Below are 8,176 nucleotides of genomic sequence, written 5' to 3' on the forward strand. Positions count from 1 at the left end.
GGAAATAATGTAGTCTTGTGATTGCGCATAAGTGCAGTGTCCCGTGAAAGTAACTACCGCACTGATGTGAATGCATGTAGCTTTGTACATTATATTGAGACGGAGGGAGGCACCAGAACTGCAGCTGATAGAATGTGCGCTGTAGCAGATACAACGATATTTCTTCAAAAGCAGATTGTGGAGACATTTTAATCGTCCACGATCAAAAATCGTCATATCGCACACCCCTAACTACCAAGTATAATCAACCTCACACACACAAACAAGCACAACGAAATCACTTCACACTATTAAGCGGCTGTGTTATGAACATGCAAAACTGTATCGCACGCGTGCTACAGTGGTAAATTTATTCATCGCACAGACCAGTTTTTTCGTAGCACGTGCGACATATATGTACAGCATATATGCAGCCCTGGTTATCCCTATACAGCTATGAACAGCTGTTCCTCCATCTTGGCTGAGCTTTCAGTGTTGTTACGGAAAGAGTGAAGGTGATTGGTTGGTTCTTGTCGGTGCGCTTGTGGCATTCTGAAAAGTTAAGATGTTTTTATCTCGATGCAGTGCAGACATGCCTGGAAAAAATTAGTGCATCACACTGCATGCACGTTGTGACCACGCCGCTCTCTATTTGCGCATGCTTGCCGCACGTCTACCTTTGAAATAACGAACATGAGCGCGCAAAAGATGCGATATGTAAACAGCCCCTAAATCACTAGATGGCACAAAAACTTGCCACAGCACTTTCCAAAACATCAGATTTTCAAGATGCACATGGATATTTGTCTCATCTTTGACGTGATAGCACTCAGCAATGCAAAGTTGATTCTGCACTAATTTGATCTAATATTTCATGTTTTAAAACATTTTACATTTAACTCTCTCTACCAAACACGGTATTTTCCATCATTTATGAGACAACGCTTCCCCCACCAAACCCAGAATTTTCCAGGTTCCCATGCTTTCACTGTTATACGCTAGGGGGCGCTATTACGCATCTCTTTAATGAGTCCAGAATCTCCCGAGCAAAAACACAGGCGAGGAAAATGCAGAAATGAGCAATCTCATATGTAAACAGATGCATTTGAAAAATAATGCGATCTCAGGTCTTGAGGTTTCAGCCTTTTGAAGTTGTGGGGGGGATGCTGGCGTGGACCCACTAGTCGGCGTGGGGCTGGCCCTGAAGTCAGTTAGAGGGCGCGTGGTGAAAACGTGGTTGCAAAGGCATATAACGGTGATGAGCAGGTGCTATAGGCAGTCTAAAATTTGGGGTACACTGTGTTAGCTGCTTACATCTCCACCCTGTCTGAAGGCAGGCAAGCAAGCAACCTTCTTTGACAACAGGTGTCCACTACTACTAACACTTGATTTTTTTTAGCCCGAGGTGCACCAGCAGCTGCTGAGGTGGTTGTTTTGAGCTTTCTGCCGCCAAGTCAGATCTGCTTGCAAAACACTAGTATTCCAGTTGTGGTCCAGTCCCGCTAAACGCAACTGTCTCTCCAACATAGGCAGCAAACTACAATGCAAGCACAGGTCCGTAAGTGCTTCTTGCAGATGCTGAACATGATGGGCACTCGTGATGGGCAGAGATCATGCCCATCATCAGGCAGAAACTCATTAGGGCAGAGCTTGCAATGTAGTGGAAATGCCGTAGGAATGGAGTGATAAGCCACTGAAACTGAGACCATTATAAAACCCTCTGGATACAACCACAAGGAATGATAGCTAAATTATCCTCCTACCTCCAGATGAACAGTGAAGAACACAGAAAATCGATCTCCAAATTCAAAGAATTTGACAACACCCACAGTTAGGACCATCGAGCAGATGGACACTAACAGCATGGTGACAGGCCTACGGATAGAACCGTGAGGTAACAGACATGGACAGGCAGTCGCGATATAAAGCCACAATCCAATGCAAAAAATTCACTGCTTCTAGAAAACGGCACTTGACTATGTGAATTGGTAACACTATGACCTAATCCAAAGGCGAGAAAGCGACAGATGGGGCGCTGAGCTGCAGGGGCTTATATTCCCTCAGCTTACATGACATGACTTTGTTGGTATGTTTTTTCGACCTGTCTGGCTGGCTCTGCGATTATCCACTAATATAGCACCGTCTCTGGCAGTCAGGAGGAATGAAACAGAACAAGTAATTTTGTTCAGTTAATGTCAATTTATAATCTTCCAGTTACATTGTTGCATTTCCCAGCAAGGTAGAAAAACTTCTGATGCATATGGCACACAAAATTGGAAACACTTCAGGAGTTTAGAAGATGTCATCAGGATGGTTGGATTCTACAGGATTTCTGGGAGATGTGTTATGTTCTTTGGAAACAAAGATACCGTGAACCAATTCCAGGAATTTATATAAATCCTCGTTTTGTACTTCTAATTCGTGACCGTTGTTTTGTTTTGATCTCTCCCTTGCGCTTCCGCGTTCGTCACTTCTGAGCGGCGCATGCGCAACGCCGACATCTTACGTCATCCGCCCAGAGCTGCTTCTGTGTACAACAGTGAGCGCAAGCTAGGTTAAATTGATTATTATATTTTAAATATGGTTATTTTTCTTACAAAAACGCATCGATTCGCTACAGGAGGCCTTTGTTCACCCCCCCGGAGCTGTGTCAGGCACTTTTTATTATGGATGGATGCGCTTTATTTCACTTTTTTTGGACTGATGAACTGCAACACCCGCTGACTGCCATTAAACATCTTGAAAGATCAAAGACAATTTTTAATATAACTCCGACTGGATTCGTCTGAAAGATGAAAGTCATATACACCTAGGATGCTTTGAGGGTGAGTAGTTCATGGGCTAATTTTCATTTTTGGGTGAACTAACCCTTTAAGGTTTGCATTGTTTGTGAAACTCATTCCACAGTGATTGATTCCGATGTGAATTTTAACCTGATTCTTAAGGTGGTTTCTGTCTGTGAAATTCCTTTTGCACTAATGACATTTAAAAAAAGTTTGTCTTCAGTGAATCCTCATGTGCTTTTTAAGTTTTTCTTTACATCTGACACTCTTTCCGCACTGATCACATGTGTAAGGTTTCTCTCCAGTGTGAATCATCATGCGAGTCTTAAAAGTTTCTTTTCGTGTGAAGCCCTTTCCACACAGTTTGCAGGTGAAAGGACTCTCTCCAGTGTGAATTCTCATGTGGGCATTAAGGAGTTTTTTCTCTGTAAAACTCTTTCCACACTGATCACATACAAACGGCTTCTCTCCAGTGTGAATTCTCATGTGAGTCTTAAGACCTTTATTTAATGAGAAACTCTCCCCACACCGTTTGCAGGTGAAAGGCTTCTCTCCAGTGTGAATTCTAATGTGAATCTTAAGGTTTCCTTTAATCGTGAAACTCTTTCCACACTGAGGGCAGGTGTAAGGTTTTTCTCCAGTGTGAATGATCATGTGGGCATTAAGGTGATTTTTCCGTGTAAAACATTTTCCACACTGAGGGCATATTAACGGTTTCTTTTCAATGTGAATTTTCATGTGGACTTCAAGGCTTTCTTTTCCATTGCAAATTTGTCCACACTGTTGGCAGGTGAAAGAGCTCTCTCCGGTGTGAATTCTCATTTGGGAATTAAGGTTTGTAGTTTGTGTTTTTTTAGCTTTTTTTGGTGAGGAAGTCTTTTCAGTCTGAGAGCAACTGAAAGATTTTTCTTCAGTTTTTAAATCATGATGTTTCTCATTTTGATCTTTCCCTTTTTTTTCATTCAGTTCTTGACTCTCCTCTTTCAGTGCCATTAGATCTGTGGTGAAAAGAGAAAAATAACAACACCAGTTTGGCATAAAGCAACAGACATCAAAACATGACATGAAAAGCATCAAATCCAATGTATGCTAAATCTTATACCTACTAAACTACTGAAAGTGGTGTAACATTTAATCTCAGAAACTCTTGCCAATAATTTAACTCTTTGCTTTCTTTAGGACACTTCCCAACTACAGCTGCAATCAAAATTATTCAACCTCCTTGACCTGCAAGACATTTTACTGCTGAGAACAACATTTTATGAAAGCAATTCAACAAAGTAATCAGTAAACTATTAGATAAAGTTCATTAATACATTTGAGTGATTCTGAGAATGTAAAGTTGACGAATAATGAATAAAATCTAATTGGCTCTAAACAATCAAAAGTCAAATTAAGTGCAGAAACTTTTATTCTTTATAACCTCCAATAAATAAATATTACGGCAGTTTTCAAACCCCTTATCAAACACCCATGGTAGAGGACTGCAAGGCTTTGACCAAGGAGAACTGGTTACTTACAAACACATCTCAAATCTGTCATTTATGTCTAAAATATTAGAAACCGTGTCCTCTCAATATGTTCAGTTTTGTAGAATAGCATTTTTGTTCATTTGTTAAAGTTCAAGCCCCATCACAGCACAGTAATTGTGCTTATTGAAGTTCTATTCTAGTGCTATTAGATCTTTCAGCAGCATAGACCAAAAGGGACAAGAATTAGCACAGTTTAGTTCCTGTCTATCTGACCACTAACACTCAGTATTCACTCCTTTGCTTTTCTCCTTGTGTATGCTTCATTTGAAAGACGTTATCATTATAACTGTTATGATGATGATACTCAGCTCTATATTTCTTCACAACCTGACAAGACTGCAAACTCCTAAAAGAAAAAGTCTCTCTTAAAAATATCAAATACATATAAAACTATTTCCTTGTATTAAATTTTGACAAGCCAAAAGAACAACGACCAAAAACCTCCAGCCATCTAGATCTTGATGGAAGGATGTACCATTATGTTGGTTGTTGCATTCACAGAATTTTTTTTTTTTTTTTTGGATAATCACAGCCTTTTTCCACCTAAGACCAAATTTAATAATACTTGACAAAATTAACACTAGAGTTGGTGTGATTAATGTTAAAGGGGTCATATGACGCGATTTCAATTTTTCCTTTCTCTTTGGAGTGTTACAAGCTCTTGGTGCATAAAGAAGATCTGTAAAGTTGCAAAGATACTCAAAGACTGTAAGTACGTTTTTTTTATATATTTTTTTATTTAAAGTGAGTTTTTTGGGCAGTGTAGAGTAGGGCTTGTTGTCGCTAGGCCTCCGGCCGTTCCTCACTTTATCCCGGCCTCTGCTCACTCTAGGCCACCGTGTGTGACGCTGTGTTTCATTGTGAAAGCGCTTTAATGTCAGTGTAAACGGTAATACGGGACATCTGACCTCCAACCTAAAATGAGTTTGACACCCCTGAGTTATAAGAAATAAACAGCATCAAATATGAGCTGGTCTCAGTCTCTCTTTACAAGAGATCAATTGAGAAGAATCACTCATCCTAGATTAACTTCTGATGATACATTTACTACTGAGCTTGATATAAGATGCGAAAGTCACAACAGATGTTTTCTTTAGTGCACTACTGAGGTCATTGATATCAACTGTTTGTGTCACTCATAAACATGAAGTTTGATTTTATTATGCTGAAGTTCATTATAAAGTAACTGGTCACTGACTGTATTATTTGCTCACCAAAGATCTTCAAATGAAGGACAAAGATAAACAGCATGCAGTGAATCTATCAAACTGTGTCAGGTGGAGAAATGTTTTACTATTTTATATTTATTATTTTAAGTAGACTGTTGTTTTGAACATATGACTTGTTTATTATGTGTTGTAATGAACATTTATTGCTATTTACAGTACATTAAGGTTTGTTAAAATGTTAGTACAGCACTTTTGAGGATGAATTAAAAAAAAATCAAATAAAACAAATGCCAAACTCAGTTGGCTTTTTTTGCTTCATGCAAAATAATGTTTTTGTTAGATACTGTTTTCATTGTCAGACATTGGGTTTAATGTTACACAAAATAAATTTTTGGTTTAGGCTACTAATGTATTACTTTTATATATTTCTGAGAATGAAAACCAACCTGTTTGTTCCTCAGTATCTTCATGTTTAACTCTGAATGTTTCTTCAATCTTCATGTCTTCACTCTCCTCTTTAATAAACACCATCTTCATAATAGTGCGTCACGTGTCTCAGCTGCTTCAGCAGGAGTTTTTCTGTGTGTTTGGACACTTTGTCCTGTTTAAGATGAGAATAATTAACAGAAAGAAAAATAAATGTTATTTTTCTTTCCGAGTTGCGTCTCAATCGGCTCCCTAGTTCAGTAGTCAGTCAGAGTGATAGATAATGGCCTTAAATGGCTCGATATGACCGGGAAAAAAACATAAAATTAATAACAGGATACAAATTATATACAAGTTCACATTGTATTAAGATTTAGATCTGGTATTTACTGATTTGCAGGTTATATTTAAAAGATTCCAATGTTCATGAAAGCATTTGTAGGTGGTTTGTAAAAGTTGTCGTTACACAAGTTTGTGTTTGTATTTTGAGCAGCAGGTCTCGTCAGCGCTTCGAATCACTGAATCGTTTTGCGAATTGATTCAGTTGACTCGGAGTTTCAAAAAGCTCAGTTTCTCCATCACTACTTGTCAGTAACCGATCTCGTGTTTAAAATAAAACTGATTCACTACATAGGGAGCGAAATGAGACGCACCGTTTCTGTCGCTCATGTGTGGGAGCGATTTACATTAAGATGAGAATAATTAACAGAAAGAAAAATAAATGAAAACTAAATCTCTATGGGTGTCTCAAACAGCTCCCTATAGTTCAGTAGCCAGCACACTGGTAAAGGAGTCAGTCAGAGTGAGAATTTAAAAAAAAACCTAGCATTCAAATTATTAAAAGGACACAAATTATATACAAGGTTTACATTTGTATTAAAATTTATATTTGGTATTTACTGACTCGTAGGTTATATTTAATAGATTCCACTTTCATGAAAACATTGGCAGCTGGTTTGTAAAAGTTTTCATTACACAAGTTTGTTTGTTGTTTTGAGCAGGTGACATTCAATGTGCGCTGATTCGAGCGATTCGATTCACTGAATCATTTTGCGATGAAATTGATTCATTTGAGTTTTAAAAAGATCCGTTTCTCCATCACTACTTGCCAGTAACCGAACTAGTGTTTAAAATAAACTGATTCACTATATAGGATGCGCTTTACACGCATTAAATACCCCTTAATTAATAACACAAGATAAATCATTACAGTGTTACACAGGTTAATAAATAATTTAACAGTTGAATATATAACTCTCTAAACGAGTTTAGTTTATTGAAACACTTAAACTATTAAAAGCACTCACCTTTCCTCAGCCGAATCACAGACGCGGGAGCGCGCGCAGCCTTATGACGTCACACCGCCAGACCAAAATAAAAGTGTTTTTCGCTAAAGTCATTTTACATTAGAAAACAAATATAATACGGCACAGGATCGATCGATCGAAGGATGAATTGCAGAGATAGCAAAAGATACCAAAAGATTTAACTATTTAATCAACTGAAACTGAATTCTCATGTCAATGTATTAATCTTATTCAATCTCAGTTCCTCCCCAGTATATAAAGGCAATAAATCAAATTTCAGCTTTATTTAATTAAAGTGCATTATAATAAAGGATTACATTAATGGTAGGTTTTTTAAAACAGTTGATTTTGACTGTCTGAATGGAAATCTTTAAAATGGTTGATATAATTTCTTCTAAATGTTAATGTGATTAACATTTTCCCAGGTTATCTTTATTAAAAATCAGTCAGATTTTAATTATCGATGCCTGACCAATGAACAACGCCAGTCAGTGAACCCCACATCACCCCACACAGGGCTCCAGACTAACTTTTGATAGCAGTGGCACCAGCGCCACTAAGTTCTACAGATGGTGGCGCCAGGAGCAGATTTGATATGCCTGGGGGTGGTGTGTGGGAGTATTAAAATATAGATAATTTAATCATAAAATTACTATTGTTTTGCATTAATAAGTGCAGTTAATAATAAAATACATGTTCATGTCTTGTTTAGGTATCTTTTGTTTATTGTTTATACAGATTTGACAGTAAAGCACTAAGCTTGAGTTAAGATGCATACAAAATGTAGTTTTATTAACAACAGTAACAGGTGCAAAATCTAATTTTATATAGAAAAAATGATATATTCCACTCTTATTAAATGTACCATTATTCTTCTAGTATATGGAACTGACCAACTTCAGTGATTATGTGTGATTTAGTAACAAATTGAAGAAAAGTTTGTTTTTCAAGGCACTTTGTGACTTTTCTTACTTCATACA

Source organism: Sinocyclocheilus rhinocerous, unplaced genomic scaffold (genome assembly GCF_001515625.1).
Source record: "Sinocyclocheilus rhinocerous isolate Xijiao unplaced genomic scaffold, SAMN03320098_v1.1 scaffold2843, whole genome shotgun sequence".
Classification (NCBI taxonomy): domain Eukaryota; kingdom Metazoa; phylum Chordata; class Actinopteri; order Cypriniformes; family Cyprinidae; genus Sinocyclocheilus; species Sinocyclocheilus rhinocerous.